Raw genomic sequence first — 19,025 nt, 5'->3', positions numbered from 1 at the left:
TTTACACAGAGAAATAGACAAAGACACCATAAAAATCCGCCCAAATGCCTTTTATCGGACTTGAAATATTATCAATTCCACCCTAAACTCCATCAGGTCTGCGTTTGTATCGCTATCGCACGTCGCTTAGTTGTGGTTTCCCTTGTATTTGGGTTTATAGCGAAAAACCCAAAATACACAAGAAAACTCGTCATATCGGACTTCAAATATTATGTATTTGCATATATAAATCCCATCAAGTCCGGTTATATCGCTTATTGCATATCGCTTTTGACTTCTGATCACCGATTGCTACATATCGCATGGTCGCTGGCCTCCTGTGGCATCACCCCTTACATAACTGCGATGCGATATAGCGCGGGTAGATCTGGACTCTCAGATCTGCGAGCTTGATTGATAGTCCTCGTTTAATCGCGCTTGATCGTTATCGGGATTTCCATAAGGTCACGCCCGATTAACCCCGCCTACTACTACCGATTTCGATATGCTAATCAGATCTAGACCGTTGATCGACCAGATCTGATGGCTCCTGTGCATTGTTTTTTTGGCCTCCGATAGGCTCTGTTTTCAATATTTCTGCGTGTTTTTCTTGCCTGATAGTGTAATCCACCATTCTTGAAGGTTTATCCTTTGCGATAGTTTTTAAGTATTGAAGACTTAGAGGGTTTTTAGGATCCATTTTGGATCAATTGTCTAGGTGTGATGAGGGATCACACATTCAAGGGGAGAATTTGTGCTTCCAAATGGATTTGGAATGTGTTGGCATTGCATCCAGGAAGATTTTTTTGCTGCTACACTTTGGGAGATTATATTGTTGTTCATGGAGGGAAAGTGTCTTGATGCTCATGCCATGTATTGCATTATATTGCTACTTCCATATGGAGCATATGTTGATGCTCATTATTGCCATGTACTCATTATATTTCATTTTTTTGGAATTTATTGATGAGAGAACCATTGTGTGCATATGCAAAATCCATGTACTATCATTGTATCATCTTTTGGTGTATTTCTCATGGAGTGACCCACGGTGTCTAGCATGCCTTGTCATTTATTTTGTATGGGTCAATGGAGTCCAAGTAATGTTTCATGATGTATATCTTTGATGTAACCCCACTTTATTGGGTGCGTGATGTAAACTTGGGTCCATAGAGTCATGGTTGGTGATAGGTTTAGAGGAGTCATATTCCAATCCTATGTACTTGTCACAACTATGTACATGCTCCATGAAGCATTATGCTGTAGTATACGTTCATTGTATATCATTCCAAGGTTAGTTAGAGTCATGGTCATGAGGATTAGTCTCTTGCATTTGACAAGGATACTCATTATAACAGACATAGTGTTGATTGTAGCTACATTACATGCTAAGGGGGAGCATGTTCAGTTTTTAGAGTTGGAATGGCATTGGTTAGTGGTGTTGGCAACCGATTTCCTTTTCTTCATGCATATCTTCCAGAAGACACTTCTGTGGGTTGCATCAGAATGGTGTTGAGTATGACAGGGGGGAATCTCATTCAACACATTATTGGCATTGTACTTCAGTGATTGTATGGCGCTTTTCCATTGATGTCAAAGGGAGAGAGATTTTGGATTGATGAGTCAGGCCCACATGTTGTATTGGGGTTGACATCAATGTCAAAAGGAGATTTTTTTTGTCATTGTAGTGTTGGAATTGATGTCAACAAGCTCTTGGTGCTTTTATTCATATGCACGAGTGATGAGTGCTGGTGATGGATGATTGGTTGATGGTCTTGTTAGTTGGAATTGATGTCAACATCCTTATGACTAGACCTAGTGGAGATGGTGTTGTGGCTACTGACTTCGACATGGATCCACATGTGTATTCGTTTGAGTTTGGCATGTTGTGTTGATTGGAGATGCTGCTACTGGAAGAGGTTGGAGTGTTTCTCTTGGTGCGACATATGTATCTACATGTCTTTGTGACATTGGATTGATACTTCATGTGATGAGTTGTGTCTGCTTATGTTGGAGGTGCTTCTACTAGTTTTGGAGACACTTGGATGCCTTGATGCTGATATAGGTGTTAAGGATGATGCTACTGTAGGTGTCAGATATGATGCTACATGTGTTGGAGGTATTTAGAGATGTTGTGATTGCTTCATGAGGAGCTGGAGGTGTTGGTATTGGTTCTAAGGTTGGTGGAATAAGTCTAACATGCCAATGACTTATTATTATCCTATTTCATCAGTTGAAGAACTTTTGCAAAGGCTTGGAGGAGTGTTTAGGAGTTGAGGAAGATGTTCCAACAGGTGGCAGAGGTTCTAGACTAAAGAACTGATGCTTTCACTAAGTCTTAGCCCTAGTTGCATGCATGTAGAGTCAAGGGAGTGACTGGAAAGTCATAGTCGTTGGCAGGGAAGGCTTAAAGGAGCAGTTATAGCTCCATGAGGCTAAAGACGCATGCAAGACAATGCTAAGGGAGTGAATATGGGTTTTGACGATATTTTCTCTACATTCCTCATGTTGTTGAGCTAATTTTTGTGTTGTGGCTACTTCTTTGATATTTTTATTTATTTATTTTTAATTTTTATTTATTTATTTATTTTTATTTATTTATTTACTTAATTTTTTTTTTTTCAATTTATGATAAGAAAATTTCGTGGGACCTCCAGAAGTTGATTAAAGTTGAAAATATCAAAAAGGCTAATGGAGTTAGTGGTTTATTGAGTCAATGAGCTAAATTTGGATCTAATCTAGCATATGAACAAAGTTGTGATGCCCAATAGTTATGAGTAATTATTTAGTTGAGTACCTGAGTTCATCTACATATTGAAGGAAGCTCATTGTGAGTTGGTTGATTGTATAGTTGAGTTGTGAGAGTGTGCGTGTGGAGAAGAGCCTACAAGCTGCATGTATTCTCTAGTGCATAATTTATGAAGCATATTGTACATGTAGCAACAGTGAGCTAAAGCATTTTTCAACCATATGTTTATGCAGTATGGGAGATGTTGAGGTGTGGATTGGAGTAGAGTTTGAGGAGATTGTTTTACAGCTGGAGTGGATTTTTTGGATGGAAGCTTATGCTCCAAATTTATCATATGATGAGCTTTGATGCTATGTTGCTGTAGTGCTCATGTTGAGCACGTTTTAGGAGTCCAGTTTGAAAGTATATGAAAGGAGGCTCACATGGAGGAAGGGAAGCCATGGAGGATTTGAGTGTACAATGATTGGTGGATTTAGTAGTTGGAAGATATTTCTCCATCAAATAGTGGTTGTATAGTTCAGTAGAAACTAGGCGAGGCTCATTGGTCATGCTAGTACCAACAGATCGGAGTTTGTAGAGTCGTTTTTTAGTTCAGGAGTAAATAGGTGAGGATCGTTGATCATGGCAGCTTTTAGCGGATGGTAGTATGTAGATATGTGAAAGAAATAGTTTCCAGTATGATAGTACCAACATACTGTTGAAAGAAGTTGAGTCTTCAAGCTCATGGGAGTGAGCCAATCCATGTATAATTTGTTCGTCATATAATAAAATATTTGAGCAACACAACAAGAACATGGTGGTTTTTTTTCCCGGGATAGGTTTTCCACCAGAAACACTTGTGTCCATTGTGTGATTGATCTCATGGTTTCTGATTTATGTTTTATGCTCTGATCTTGTTTATGTGTTTTAGTTTATGCATCAGTAAAGTTTAATTAATTGGAGAAAAGGTTTAAAAGTTCTCACACTACTGATTCACCCCCCAGCAGTGATCTAGTTTCCAACAATAACAAATGAATCTATAAAAGGGCAGAATACATCATTCATTAATCTCATAAATGTAGCTGGTAAATTACATAGGTGAAATCAAATGACTAACCACTCATACAAACCTTGCTTGGTTTTGAAGGCGGCCTTCCATGTATCTTCTTCTTAGAATCAAACCTGGTGATATCCAGACTTCAAGTCCAACTTGGTGAAGTATTTTTCTTACTGGAACTGATCCAACAAATCATTTATCCTGGGTAGGGGGTATCTATTATTTAGTGTGATTTTTTTAACGCCTTGAAAGATATACACATCTGCCAAGTCCCATCCTTCTTTAGTATAATGATGATGGATGACCAACATGGTGATGTACTTGGTCAGATGACACCTTGTTCCAGGAGCTACTGCAATTGTTTCTTTACCTCACTTTCTTCTATAACATACTTCTTGTACAACCCAATATTTGGCAATGGGGAGTCCGACAATAGCTGGATCTTGTGCTCCACTTCTCTCTTAGGTGGTAACCCTTTAGGTTCTCAGAAAAAATTCCTGTACACCTATAACAACTCCTCCAATTTTTGTTTCTGATTCTTCGTACACCCCTCCTGGTATAACTTGCTTCTTATCGACTCCTCTACAGACTGAATTTCTCTTAAAAATAATAAAATATACTTCTTGCTTGAACTGATCAATTTCTTGGCTTGGTTGGCACTTACTAGTGAAATTTTCCACTTTCCTTTGCGCATGTTTGGCGAGCACCAATATTGCAGTAATAATGCTGCAACTCCTAGGGCTTCCTACTTTACTTTTATCAACTTGATAGTTCGTAACAAACTTGGAAGCGACGATGCTGTATGCACAAGTACTAGCTCTTACTGCACGCTATCACTTGGTCAGTTGGCACAAGATCACTAGGAGCTCAAGCCAACTTCTATGAGTTTCCAAAAGAAGCTTTTAACTGTGATAAAAGAAAGCTAACTCTACAAAGACTATTCTACTTGCAGAAAAAGAAAGAAGACTGAACTGTAACGCAAACCCTAGCAAACCCTAATTTTCCCAACTAACCCTACTTTTGCAGGAAAAGAGATGAAAACTAATGAAATGAGTGCCATTGACTACTAAAAAGGTAAATTACATATATTCAAGGTAATTTTGAGAAGAAATGAGAAGAAAACATATTTTTGTATTTTTTGACTGTTTTTATGTGAAATTATTATGCTTGTAATTTATCGGATTGTGATTGTGTAGAGGTTTGGTGGCGATGGAGGATGGATTTGATTTTTGCAGAGGTGGAGGAAGGTTTGGAGAGGTCCTAAGAAGCCCCTAGTACCATTCTGAAGACTTCCCTTGCAATCATATTTCGAAAAATCACTTACAGGAAATTCTACAGGTGGTTGTAGGGGATCTACAAGAGGATCTACATGAGGATCTACAGGAGGATGCCGAGAGCTATTTTTGGAGGTTTTGAAGGTGGAAAAATGGTGGGAAAGGGTAACTAAAGGCTAGATGAAGGTGTTGAGGTGTCTGGAGCTTGTCAAGGAAGATCAAGAGGGAACATGATGGTTGGATTTGTTCAAATGGCAAGAGGGAAGCTTATGGAAAAAAATGCAGAAATTAGGGCAGATTGGTGAAATGTTGCGAATGACTTGGGAAATCTGTGAGAAGTGAGCTGATGTTGGTTGCTTTATGGATGTATGGTGAGCTGAGGTGTCCTGCAAGAGATCTACACATCTACTTACAAAAACTGATCAAAGAAAGGACTAGCTATACCATGGAAACAGAAAGTTCTCTAGCTTGACCTAATTTCTGACCTACAAATAGAAAATGTTGAACAATAACCTTTGAACAAAAAATCATGCAAAGAGATCTATTGTAAAAGAACATGAAATGATCTAGGCAACTGAATCTGAAGCAACACATTAACTTTTGAATCAAGTCATCACACTAGAAATTGCATGGAAGAGAAAAACTGTGTTTTTGGTGGCAGCAATGGTGCCAAGACCTCAAATCATGATCCCAGGAAGGGAGAAAAGAGATCAGGGCTTGTTTTTTGCCTTTTTGAATCTTAGCCTATCACTGTGTGAACCTACTCAGCAACTGCAACAAAAGAAACTATGCAAACCATCAAAAGCAACCTATTCTAAACAAGGTAAAATAAATCTATGTAACAGAAATTAACTCATGAGCTGAAACAAAAAAATATAAGTACAAAGAAAGAGGTGCTGGGAAGCTTGGGTTGGGCCCTAACCCAAGAGCTTCAGCCCTCTAAAAGAGATCAGTGTTGGCTCAGAAAATATTGCATCTTTATTATCAAAAATAATATTCACATTACATGAACTGTCCTAAAAATGAAACTCAAAAATGAGCTGAACAAGTGCTGCACAAAAGTGTGAAAATTCTACTAATGACTGGTTAACCTAATGAGGCTCTAAGCCCCCCTATTTATACAAATGGAATCCTTTAACAACCCTCCTAAAATCAAGGAGCTCAGCTTCCAAAAATGCAGATAAATAATAGTCCTTCTTTACTTGCTCGGCTGCCCCTTCGATGCACTAATGTGGCTATTTGTGATCCAAGTTTCTGATGGAGAATTCGAGGTAAGGGTTCATAAATGAAGGGGACAGCCCCCTACAAATACTCTTCCCTGTTTCCCTCGAATATTGGCTGCCAAATGCTCATAAATCCTTTGACTTTGTCCAAAATTGACCAAAAAATCTGCATAAAGCACACATTAGACTTCATGGCATAATGACTAACCCAATTCACTCTATTAGCATAAATATAATAAAAAACATGCAATAAACTAATGAGAATGGTGGATTAAGCTGAGTTAGGAGGCCAAATGAGCCCATATAATTACCCATTTTTGGGGCTCATCATCACCCCCCTACTGAATGGGTTCCTCATCCTCTAAGCAACTAGTCTATTTCTTCACCCTTGATGGCTCTGATAGATTCCCTGACATCCCATGCTTTTGATGTGATATCTTCCTCTTTATCATGGAATCCTACCTTTCTATCCACCTCTTCCCACTTTTTCTGTTCTTCCTCCTCTTTTACTCCTTCCAGTAGGCCTAGCAGCACTGGAGGACTGAATTTGAGGCCAATCCAATTGGCCTTCAAACTTTGCATAGAGTGCTTATACAGTGGCACTCTCCTCAAGGCTTCTCTCATCCTGTTTTGGGAGTGATACTCCCTGATCTATAGGCTGTGTGGCAATGTGTTCCACCTTCTCATGCAGGCATGAATGCAATCATCTCCAAACAATCTCTCCATGTCCTCGAAATGTGCAATAGCCTAGGCCTGCTCATCGATATATTTGGGGACACTTTGAGGATTAGCTGCAAGGTGTTGGTGGGCACTAATGAGAGCCATGGGGTTTGCTGGATCTGCTCTAATCATCAGAGGTTCATTCAGCTCTTTTTGCCATCATTTTCTCGATTTATGCTGCCCTTTTCTCTTCATGGCTCATCCAAGATGCCATGGCCATCAGCTGTAAGTCTCCTAACACAACATTGGGGTCTCATAGGTTAATATCAGTAAGGTCCATGTTGTGTAAATAAAACTCTGCCAGCTTCGCTTTGTCCTTAGCTGAATTGTGGTCACATAGATCCATGAATTGGCCATAATCCTTAAAAGGTATGGTGCCTCTCTGGGCCAGAGTCTTGATTTGGAACTGGAGCCATTGATCCTTGAGGTATATTGCATATGATTTGGCTGGCTGCCTGCACTGTAGTGCCTCCATAGCCCAGCTGGCCATGAAAGCTAGTTGGGCTTCCCTTTCCTGTAGTTGCCTTCTTAAGATCAATACCTCATTTTCTTCCTGGGGTTCCCTTTCCTGTTGCTGCCTTATTAATATCTCACTTTCTGCCTTGGGTTCCTTTTCCTACTACTATCTTTCTAAGACTAACAACTCATTTTCTACCTAGGGTTCCCTCTCTTGCAGTTGTTTCTTTAACCTTTCATTTTCCTCTTCCAATTGCGATCTCCTAATGCCTGCTATATGCCTTACAGTGCTTAATTCTTTGCCCATCTCTCTCAACTTGTTTTCCAGGTGCCCAATGTCTTCCACTTCTTTTGATTTTGCGATCTACATCCACCTATGGCTTTTGACCCTGTCTTTTTCTAGCTCAAAGAATAACGGGACTGAAAATTTCTGAGGGATAATTTTTCCTCCTTCAAGAAGGTTATAATAAGAGCCCAAATTAGGCTGTGGGTCAGGTTCTGATATCTCTTTTGCCTTATCTTTCTCCTTGGTCTGCTCTTCTATCTTTTTCTCAAGATTTTCAATTTCCTGTAACTTTGTCCAGGTCTCCTGTAGGGTGGTCTGTGCCTCCTGTAGGACAGTTTTGGAGTCCTGTAGTTTTATCCTCTCCTTCGAAGTGGAGGTCTTAGGACTTCCTCTCTCATAGGTGATGGGGGTTTTGGATGGAGATTCCTCCTTTTTGGCAGTAGGGGAATCTTCAATGATGATGGGCTCCCTTGAAGATGGCTAAGGCTTCCCCATCTTTATTCTGGTGCTTTTTCGAGCCTTGAAATACATGGATGGTTGTCTTTTTCTTTTTGTTTTGAGCTTGGATGGAGTACTAAGTGCATCAAGAATAGTTGCTGCCTCCCTTGCTAGTGTCTTAGGAGAAACTTCTTCCTGTTGTGCTTCTTTTCCTTCATCTGCTGTCTTTTCTGTCCCTGCTGGTTTTGCTTCTTCTATCTCTGATTTCTTAGCTTCTGCTTTTTCTGTGGTAACCTTTTTCTGAACTGTCCTAGGTTTCTTCTTTTTCTCTGCTGTGGTTTTACCCTTTTCTGCTTTTGATGCTTTCCTCTTTCCCGCTTTAGGCTCATCTCTGGTGGTGTCATGTTTCTCCTCTTCTTTCTGGTTTTCTTCTTTCTCTGGTTGGGTTTTCTCTTCTTCCATTTGAGTGCCCTTCTCTTCTTCATGGATTTCCTTCCCAGTTTCTCCTCTTTGTTCTTCTTCCTCACTTTCAGGTGGACTGAGGTCATAGGTGAGAGCTTTTATATCATCCTCTTTAGTCATGTTTCTGAAAATCTCCCAAGCTATGGGAATTGTGAAAGTGTGGAGGACATCTTCCACTAGAAATTTAATTAGCCCATGGTGAGCCAATTGGTCTTGAACTCCTGCTTTCAATTTGATGCTAGATTCTATTAAGGATTGGAGGAGAAAATAGGGAACACTGAGTTTTTGAGGTGCAGGGAGATCCATGCCATACCTCAATTCATGCAAAAGTCTGAAATGATACCCATAAACTATGTTGTATCTTCCTTCACAGGAGATGTATTTCATAATCTGATAGCTGGCCTCATTCCAGGGGTAAGGTATGCTGGTTCTCTTGATGCCATTCTTGTCTTCCACAGGGTGCTCATTTGGCTGGAAAAAGGTCTTCTTGGCAACCCGACCCAGTGGTTTTTCTTCCTTGATCCATGGTAGCGCAAGTGGGAGACCGGTAACCCTACTGATGAATTTCGGTGTGATTTCTATGGTTAGACCCCTGAAACTGACAGTGGCATGGGTTTTTGAGTGAGGTTTTAAAGACAATGCAAACTCCTTTGTGACTTCATCATCATATCCATGAAACTTTTCAAAGAAATACATCCAATTTTCTCTAGTAAAGAGGGCTATCAATTCTAGATGTTCATGTAGCTTAGTTGAATTCAGAGGCTCCTTCCTCATAAAACCCTCTGTCATGATGTTCAGAGACTGCTGGAATATCTCAGGGGAGGAGGAAGGCAGCAAGTTTCAAACCCGAAAACAGAGGAACAACTGAGGTTTTCTGTCAAGAAACAGAGAGTGTCTTTTCTTTCTTCTCCTTTCTTTTTTCTTTACAAAAAAAATGCAACTTTGCCTTCCTTCCAAACTCAGTTCTTTAGGCTTGCATTACTTTTTTTGTCTATTCGAGGGAAGCAAGATCTTAGAAACAGAGAACATACAGTACTGTGTTTTTTCCCTTTTTCAAAATAAGCAGACTACCCAATGCAAGTTCACTTTTTACAGGATTAATTTTCTAGAGTTGCATCATCTCTTTACATAGGAGCATACCACGGAGGAGAAAGAGACAGTGTTTCAGTGCAAAGAGCAAATGGAGAAACCGTATATATTGCTTTCAAAAAAAAAAAAAACACAGGCAGACTCTGTTCTCACTTTTCCTTCTTTTTTCAACTCATTACCTTGCTTTCAATCACACCACCCTTTGTAGAGACAAAAATGCAGAGAGGGTCTACACAAAGCCTACCTCTTCGAGCTCGAATTTGTCATAAAATCCTGAATTTTCTCTGCGATGCTGCTCACTGGCCCTCCTATAGAAAGGCTCCTGTAGGACTGTGTTTCCACTCTTGCAGAGTCCGATAATGCTCCTGTAGAGCCCGATAAGTGGGAAGCTCCTAAAAATGATAGAATTCGACTGTTTTGAGGCTCTGGAGGTGGTAGTTAGGTAGCTACAGTCAAGAGAACATCAACACAAATGAGAACTAAGGTGGTGAAGGCGGTCGACTGCAACGTACTTAAGCTTATGGGAGAGTTCTGTGGGAATGAGGTGAGGTGGCAGGAAGGGTACGTTACCCTCATTCAGGCCATTAGTCCTCACTACAGTGTCATCATGGAGCTTTTATGTCGCTTGCTGCAATCATTTCCATCATTCCCGTTGGATTCTACCACTACCTGTTCTGAGATTTTTCAAGTTGACTGAACACATGTGCTGAGTGCACCTGCGGAGCACTATTTGATCTGGACGAGGGTGGCCAGTTAGCTAGCCACTGATCTATTTCAATCTTGACCATCTCATTTGTCCATGCAGTTTTTAAACTATACCCATGCAACAGAGGAACAAGTTTAGTCACTTACCTGTTAGTCGAGAATTACGTGCTGCTGTGTTGTTGCATGCTTAGACTTTGGCGTTCTATCCATGGATTTCTGCTGCTGGCACCCGTGGCTTATGGATTGGTGGCTCAGCTACCTTGTATAGGTGATCTTCAATCAGGATCTTGCTCCTTGCACCTTCTATACATCTGTGGCTGCACTGACCTTGCCTCTGTAGCTTGATTTTTAAGGGGATTAGCTGCTACAGAAATTCCTATAGCTGCTTCTCCCTCTAAAACGTTTGGCTGGGGCTTGAGCAGGGATTTGAGAGGAATCTGAGGAAGATTCTGACAATCATAGGAAAGTAGTTGGTATGCAATAGGTAAGAGTTAAGGATGCTGCTTGTTTATTTTTCATTTCTCTAAAAAACCAAAAGAAACAGAATTTGTGTGTTTTATGTGTAGGGAAGAAAGAAGCGAGTGGAAATGTAGTGGTGTAGGTATGGAATGGAGGGTTATGACGATGAATGTTAGTAAGGGGGTCCATAGGTCTTCTGGACAAGTTTCTATCCCTTTGATCCTTTTCTTCACTTGATTTCGAGCTCTCTGTGATTTCTACAGGAGCTTCCTGTAGAAAACATAGTGCCTCCTGTAGGATGCACAAATTTTAGAAAAAGCAATACCAGGGGATGGAAGAAGACAGAACCGATGGAAGAGGGTCTAGAAGAGATGCAACCGGCTTGTGTGTTGTCCCCTTTTCCTTCTTTGGTCCTCCTACAACCTGCAATGCACTCAAGAAGAAGTTAATTTTTTTTTTTTTTAAGAGACAGTTAGGGTACCTCCAGGAGGTTTTCACCCTACCTGCCTGCCCTGGGTGCCTCCAAGGGGAGGTTTTCACCCAGGGATCTTTATTCTCCTCATTTTTTGTCTGTTTTTTTTTTTGTTTTTTTTTTTTAAATGAGTGGGTGGAGTGGAGGCAGAGACTTGCTCCACTACCAACACTGTTTTACTCAAATTTTCAATGAATTCTTGCTTGGAGAGGGGCTTCTTGTAGATTTTCAACCTATGCCCATTGACAAGCATGGGGATGGCTTCTTCATCGATGGTCCTGATCAGAACTGAACCATTGTCATTGCACTTTTCTACTGTGTACGGCCCCAGCCATCTTGTCCTCAGTTTGCCCTTGAAATCTTTATACCTTGAGTCATACAGCAACACCCAATCTCCTTCTTGGAATTGCTTCTCTTTGAGGTGTTTGTCATGCCATATTTTCCTTTGAAGCTGGACTACCTCTGTGTGGAGAAGGGCCTGCAATATTTGTTCATCCAATCCATTCAACTGGAGTAACCTTTTCTTCTGTGCATGGCTGAGATCTAGGTCCAGCTGAGCTGCCATCCTTAGTGTATTGTATTCAAATTATATTGACAACAAAGCCTTCTTTCCATAGACCAACTCATAGGGTGTGAACCCTATGGTGGTCTTCCATGTGGTGTTATAGGCCCAGGTGGCCTCAACCAGTCGATCTGCCCAATCGTTTTTGCTGTTTCTCACTACTTTGGTCAAAATTCCTTCTAGGGCTCTATTGGTGACTTCCACCTATCCATTGGCTTGTGGATGGTAGGGGGTGGAAGTCCTGTGCTTGATTTTGTGATGTGTGAGTAGGTCTTCAATCGGATTGGAGGTGAACTGACTTCCTTGATCTATGACTAATTCCCTTGGATATCTGAACTTATATAAGATGTTCTCCCTCAAAAACTCAGCCACTTTCTCTTCTGTTGCTACCTTAATTGCCCTTGTCTCTGCCCATTTTGTCAGATAATTGGTGCACACAATGATGTATTGTTTCTAGTTTGAAGGAGGGTTGATAGGACCCACAAAGTCCATGCGTCACTTCTTAAATGGCTCGAGAGTCACTTGAGGCTGCAAGGGCATCTCATCCTTTGGAGTAGGTTTCCCCATCCGTTGACACCGATCACATTGGCTGACATACCTCCTCACATTTTGATGAAAAGTGGGCCAATAGTATCCTACTTGCAGAATTTTGAAGGCAGTCCTCTTTGCTGCAAAATTTCCTCCACAAGGCCCATCATGATAGGTCAGGAGGATGTCAAAGACTTCCTCCTCCCTGACACATCTTCTCAGAATCTAATCTGGGCCAAGCTTGAAGAGATTGCCCCCAATCCAAGTGAAAGGGGCACTTTTCCTCACGATCTTGCTCTTCTCTTTGGAGGACAGGTGTGGTGGGAACTGTGCTGAAACCAAGTAATTCGCTATATCAGCAAACCATGGGGAGAGTACTGAGATAGCGAACAAGTGTTCATCCAGCATCTGATCATCCACCATTCCCTCTTCACCTGCAGGCAGATTTAGTCTAGACAAAAAGTCAGCAACAACATTTTCCTTACCAGGTTTATCAATAATGGTTAAATCAAACTGTTGTAATAAGAGCAACCATCTAATGATACGAGCGTTCACATTTGGTTTATTCATCAAATACCTGATTGCAACATGATCAGTGTGTACAAAGGTCTGATAGCCTGTAATATAATGTCTGAATTTATTTAAGGAATGGACAATAGCTAGGAGTTCTTTCTCGGTCACTGTGTAGTTTAATTATGCATTTGATAAATTCTTGCTTATAAAGTATATGGCATAAGGTAACTTTTCATCAATATATCCTAAGGCTACTCCTATCGCTTTGTTCGAGGCATTTGTATGAATGTGGAAAGGTAGGGCCCATTTTGGACCTCTCAATATTGGGGCAGTCGCAAGTTTACTTTTCAAGATATCTAGGGCTTCTTGACAGTTGTTAGTCCATATGAACTCGACATCTTTCCCCAAAATACCAAACAATGGAGAGGCTAGCTTACTGAAATCTTTAATGAATCTTCTATAATATCCTGCTAAGCCTAGGAAGCTTCAGACATCCCTCACCTTTTGAGGAGGTGGGACCCTTTGGATGATGGCAATTTTGTTGGGGTCCACCTGTAATCCTTGCTGAGAGATTGCATGACCTAGTACGGTCCCTTCAGTCATCAAGAATTCACACTTTTCAAGACTGAGGGATAGGTTCATTTCAATACACTTGTCCAAAACTTTTCCCAGGTTAGATAAAGCTTCCTGGAAGTTAGAACCATAAGGAGTAAAATCATCCATATAGATTTCCACTGCATCATGAACCAACTCAGAGAATATACTCAATATTTCTCTCTGGAAAGTGGCAGGAGCATTGCACAATCCAAAAGGAAGGACCCGATATGCAAAGGTGCCCCAAGGACAAGTGAAAGTGGTCTTATCTTGGTTTTTCGGGCTGATTTGGATCTGATTGTACCCGCTAAACCCATCTAGGAAGGAGAAAAACATTTCCCCGCCACGACACAGGTTCTCCACTTACCATTTTTCTTTGGCACCAACACCAAAGGAGAGACCCATTCACTGTCGGAGATGGGGTAGATGAATCCTGCATCCAATATCTTTTGCAATTCTTCCTTGACAATGTCTTTAAGGGCTAGATTCATCCTCCTTTGGGGTTCTCTGACTGGTTTGCAATTCTCCTTAATGTAAATGTGATGAGTAAAAACTGAAGGGTGAACTTCATACATCTCCTTATAGCTCCAAGCAAAAGCATCCATGTGGGTTCTCAATAGGCTACACAGTTCCTTCTCCTGAGAGGTGGATAGGGATGACTTGATTTTCAAGGTTCTTTCTGGGCTAAGCTCCATATTGTTAATTCGGAGAGAGGTCGGGTCGGCCACACAGAAATCAACTAAAGGACTGTCTTGGGTTTCTTTCACTAGCTCTTCTAATGGCAACATACCGGGGGGCAGATTTTGAATCAAGTTTTCAATGATATCATCCTCAGTATGTGGTTCCCCCCCCCATCATAGCTTCTACTTCACACAGTGGTGCAGAATAGACTTCATCCTCATTTTCCTCCTCCAACCAGAGAGGTAGGTCATGTTCTAACAAAGGTTGGGCAGGAGGATATAGGACTAGCTGCTTGGACATATGCCCATTCTTGATTGTTATGTTCCCAGCTTGATAATTGATGCAGGCATTTGTAGTAGCCAACCAGGGTCTTCCCAGGATCAGAGGATACCCAGTGAGCTTTGCCTTTGGCTGGAGAACTAGGAAATCAGCAGGGAACTCCCAAGAATCAATGGAGACCATTACATCTTCCATAATCCCTTTAGGGGTCACGGTGGAGTGGTCTGCTAACTGCAGTACTGTTGTGGTATTTCTCAGGGAGCCCTGGAGGTTGAGCTTGAGCATAGTGTCCTTGGTCATCACATTAATGGTAGCCCCCAGATCAATGAGGGTATGGGGAATCATGGTGCCATTGATGTGGACATTGACTACCGGGCTTCCAGGGTCTAGATACTTCGAAGAGATTACCTGCCCCAACATTAGGTCCGATAGTTGTCCTATGACATTGATGGTTAGGGCATCTCTCTTGCGCCTGCCTGAATGCCTGAAGCACTTCTCCTTGATCAGTTTGTTGTATATAGTCACATCCTTTATGGCTTGGAGAAGTGGTATCTTTACACATAATTTCTTCAATTCTCCCAGAAGTTCAGTTTCTTCTGGGGTAGGCCGGGTTGTTCCGGATAATCTCTTAGGAAAGGGTGGAATGGCTTTTGGTTCACTTTTCTCTTTATCTTCCTCATCCTCCTTAGGGGGAGGCCGGTTATCTGGGAGAACCTTCCCAGATCGCAGGTTAATCTCCTGAATCTCCACATCATAAGTTGGGCATGCCAGTTCCCCACTATATACCTGCTGAGCCTGTTTGTTATTTGGGTTCGGGTTCGGTTGAGCAGGAATTTGGGGTTGCCTTGGTGGAGCAGGAGGCGATGGTTGCTGTTGAGCAGGTGGTGGAGGCAAAAGAGCGGGAGGAGTGTTGTATTGTGGCTTCCACCCCTGATGAGGTGTATTCCACTGAGGTTGTGGCTGAGCATAGGAGTGGAATGAATGAGTAGCTGGTTGAGCATGATATTGAGGTGGATATGACCAAGGAGGGGGTGTGGACCAGGAAGGATGAGCAGGGGGACCCCAAGAAGGCATGGAAGTGGCTTGATTGGGGTTGTAATATGCCTGGGATGTCCCTTGCATTCCCTGTTGGTAAGGTCTGGGTCCATGTGGCCTCCTTTGGTTCATGAAATAGAGTGGTTCAGTGGCTCCTTCGCCCCTCTGGTATAGAGCTTTAAGTCCGGGCAAGGAAGGGCACTTATTTGTAGGATGATCTTCTTCACATACTAAACACACTTCTATAGAGTTCAATGGACACTCATTCCTAGGATGCCTTCTGGTGCACCTAGGTAAAAAAATGGCCAATGCCCTTTCTGCTTCCTCTTGTTTCCTTTTGATATGCAAGGTATCCATTTGCGTAGAAAGAGTCTGCACCATTTCACTCTTGAAATCTTCCAGCAGATTTCCAAATTCTCCTTTAAGAGATGAACTAGATGAGGATGTACTGGCTATGGGTTGACTTCCCCTACCTCTCTTTCTGGCTGCCCTAGAATGGTTTCTAAACACAGTCTTTATGTCTTCATAATGTAGCTGGTAGATGTCCCCCCTAGCCAGCAAATGGAGGGTGTCTAGAACGTCTTCCGGGACTCCTCTGAGAAGGACCAACTTTAGAGATTCGGGGTCAAGTGTGCACCTGGCCCTTTTATAACTGAGCTGAAACCTCTCTTCATAATCTTCCAAGGATTCATCGCTTCCCATGGTCATTCGGAAGATTTCTTCCTTGGTATCTTTTGACCTACAGTAGTCCCAGTATTTGTTATTAAAGGCTTGCTGCATCTGAGCCCAAGTTGTGATGTTGTTGCCAGGTAACCCCATGAACTAGCGCAATGCTACATCCTTGAGGGTAGAAGGAAATAGTTTCAACTTCTGCTCATCTTCTGCATAGTCATAGGTTCGACAGATAACAACAAATTCAAACAAAAAGGTATCAGGATCTTTGGTAGTCAACCCATGGAAGTGAGGTAGGCTGAAGGGCTTATGTTCTTCATTTTAGTGTCCCCATTGGTCTCTCGATGGGAAAGGTACCCTCTACTCTTTCTCCATTCCCCCTAACGTTTCTGTTTTCAGCCATTGTCTCTGGAGGGATGGTTTCTTCCTCTTCTTCTGCTATAGGATCTTCGTATATCTCTGGTTGTTCACCTATAGGTTCTTCCGGATCACTGCCACCGAAGAAGAGAGAAGGGTGGCTTTGTGATGTGGTGGGGGTGTTGGGTAGGAATTTTCCTGAATTATCTCTGTTCCTACGAGGCATGAAAGGAAATCTCTTTTTGGGTGATTTTTGCTTTTTTCTGCTTGTACCTGCAAAACTGAAATTGATTGAACAAACAAATTGCAACTACTGAAATGAACTTGTTGAAATGAAATGGCAGAATTGAAATGAAAGCAAGGAAATGACTAATCTACTTGTGTTGGAATGGAAATTGCAGAATTGAAATGAAAGCGAGGAAATGACTAATCTACTTTGCTGAAATAGAAATTGCAGAATTGAAATGAAAGCAGGGAAATGACTAATCTACTTTTGCTGAAATGGAAATTGCAGAATTGAAATGAAAGCAGGGAAATGTAGAAATTGAAAGGAACAACTACTCTACTTTTGCTGAAATAAACTACTTAGAAGAATGTTGCAGTAGAAAATAGAAGAAAGCAGTAATCATAAAATACTCTGATGCTTCCTCGGCAACGGCACCAAAAAAGTGGTGAGCACAAGTATTGTAGCAATAATGATGCAACTCCCGGGGCTTCCTACTTTACTTTTATCAACCGGTAGTTCGTAACAAACTTGGAAGCGACGGTGTTGTATGCACAAGTACTAGCTCTTACTATAGGCTGTCACTTGGTCAGCTGGCACAAGATCACTAGGAGCTAAAACCAACTTCTATGAGCTTCCAGAAGAAGCTTTTAATTGTTATGAAAGACAGCTAACTCTACATAGACTATTCTATTTGCAGAAAAAGAAAGAAGACTGAAGTGTAACACAAACCCTAGCAAACCCTAATTTTCCCAACTAACCCTACTTTTGCAGTAAAAGAGATGAAAACTGATGAAATGAGTGCCATTGACTACTGAAAAGGTAAATTGCATCTATTCAAGGTACTTCTGAAAAGAAATGAGAAGAAAACATCTTTTTGTATTTTTTTGAGTGTTTTTATGTGAAATTATTATGCTTGTAATTTATCGGATTGTGATTGTGTGGAGGTTTGGTGGCGATGGAGGATGGATTTGGTTTTCACAGAGGTGGAGGAAGGTGTGGAGAGGTCCTAAGAAGCCTCTAGTATCCTTCTGAAGACTTCCCTTGCAATCGGATTTCAAAAAATCACTTACAAGAAATTCTACAGGAGGCTGCAGGGGATCTACAGGAGGATGTCGAGAGCTACTTTTGGAGGTTTTGAAGGTGTAAAAATGATGGGAAAGGGTAAATAAAGGCTAGATGAAGGTGTTGAGGTGTCTGGAGCTTTTCAAGGAAGATCAAGAGGGAACATGATGGTTGGATTTGTTCAAATGGAAAGAGGGAAGCTTATGGAGAAAAATGCAGAAAGTAGGGCAGATTGGTTAAATGTTGCGAATGAATTGGGAAATCTGTGAGAAGTGAGTTGATGTTGGCTGCTTTATGGATGCATGGTGAGCTGAGGTGTCCTGCAAGAGATTTGCACGTCTACTTACAAAAACTGATCAAAGAAAGGACTAGCTATACCATGGAAATAGAAAGTTCTCTAGCTTGACCTGATTTCTGACCTACAAACAGAAAAGAATGAAAATAAATCTATTGTAAAAGAATAGGAAATGATCTAGGCAACTGAATCTGAAGCAACACATTAACTTTTGAATCAAGTCATCACACTAGAAATTGCATGGAAGAGCAAAACTGTGTTTTTGGTGGCAGCAATGGTGCCAAGACCTCAAATCATGATCCCAAGAAGGGAGAAAAGAGATCAGGGCCTGTTGTTCTCCTTTTTGAATCTTAGCCTATCACTATGTGAACCTACTCAGCAACTGCAACAAAAGAAACTATGCAAACCATCAAAAGCAACCTATTCTAAACAAGGTAAAATAAATCTATGTAACAAAAATTAACTCATGAGCTGAAGCAAAAACATATAAGTACAAAGAAAGAGGTGTTGGGCCCTAACCCAAGAGCTTCAGCCCTCTGAAAGATATCAGTGTTGGCTTAGAAAATATTGCATCTTTATTATAAAAAATAATAGTCAGATTACATGAACTATCCTAAAAAAGAAACTCGAAAATGAGCTGAACAAGTGTTTCACAAAAGTGCGAAAATTCTACTAATGACTGGCTAACCTATTGAGGCTCTAAGCCTTCCTATTTCTACAAATGGAATCCTTTAACAACCCTCCTAAAATCAAGGAGCTCAGCTTCCCAAAACTGCAGATAAATAATAGTCCTTCTTTATTTGCTCGTCTGCCCCTTGGATGCACTAATGTGGCTATTTGTGCTTCGAGTTTCTGATGGAGAATTCGAGGTAA

This window comes from Pinus tabuliformis, chromosome 2_1 (assembly GCF_031772625.1).
Source record: "Pinus tabuliformis cultivar Carrire ecotype Pingquan chromosome 2_1, CPIR1, whole genome shotgun sequence".
Lineage (NCBI taxonomy): Eukaryota > Viridiplantae > Streptophyta > Pinopsida > Pinales > Pinaceae > Pinus > Pinus tabuliformis.
This window is presented reverse-complemented; position numbering follows the sequence as displayed.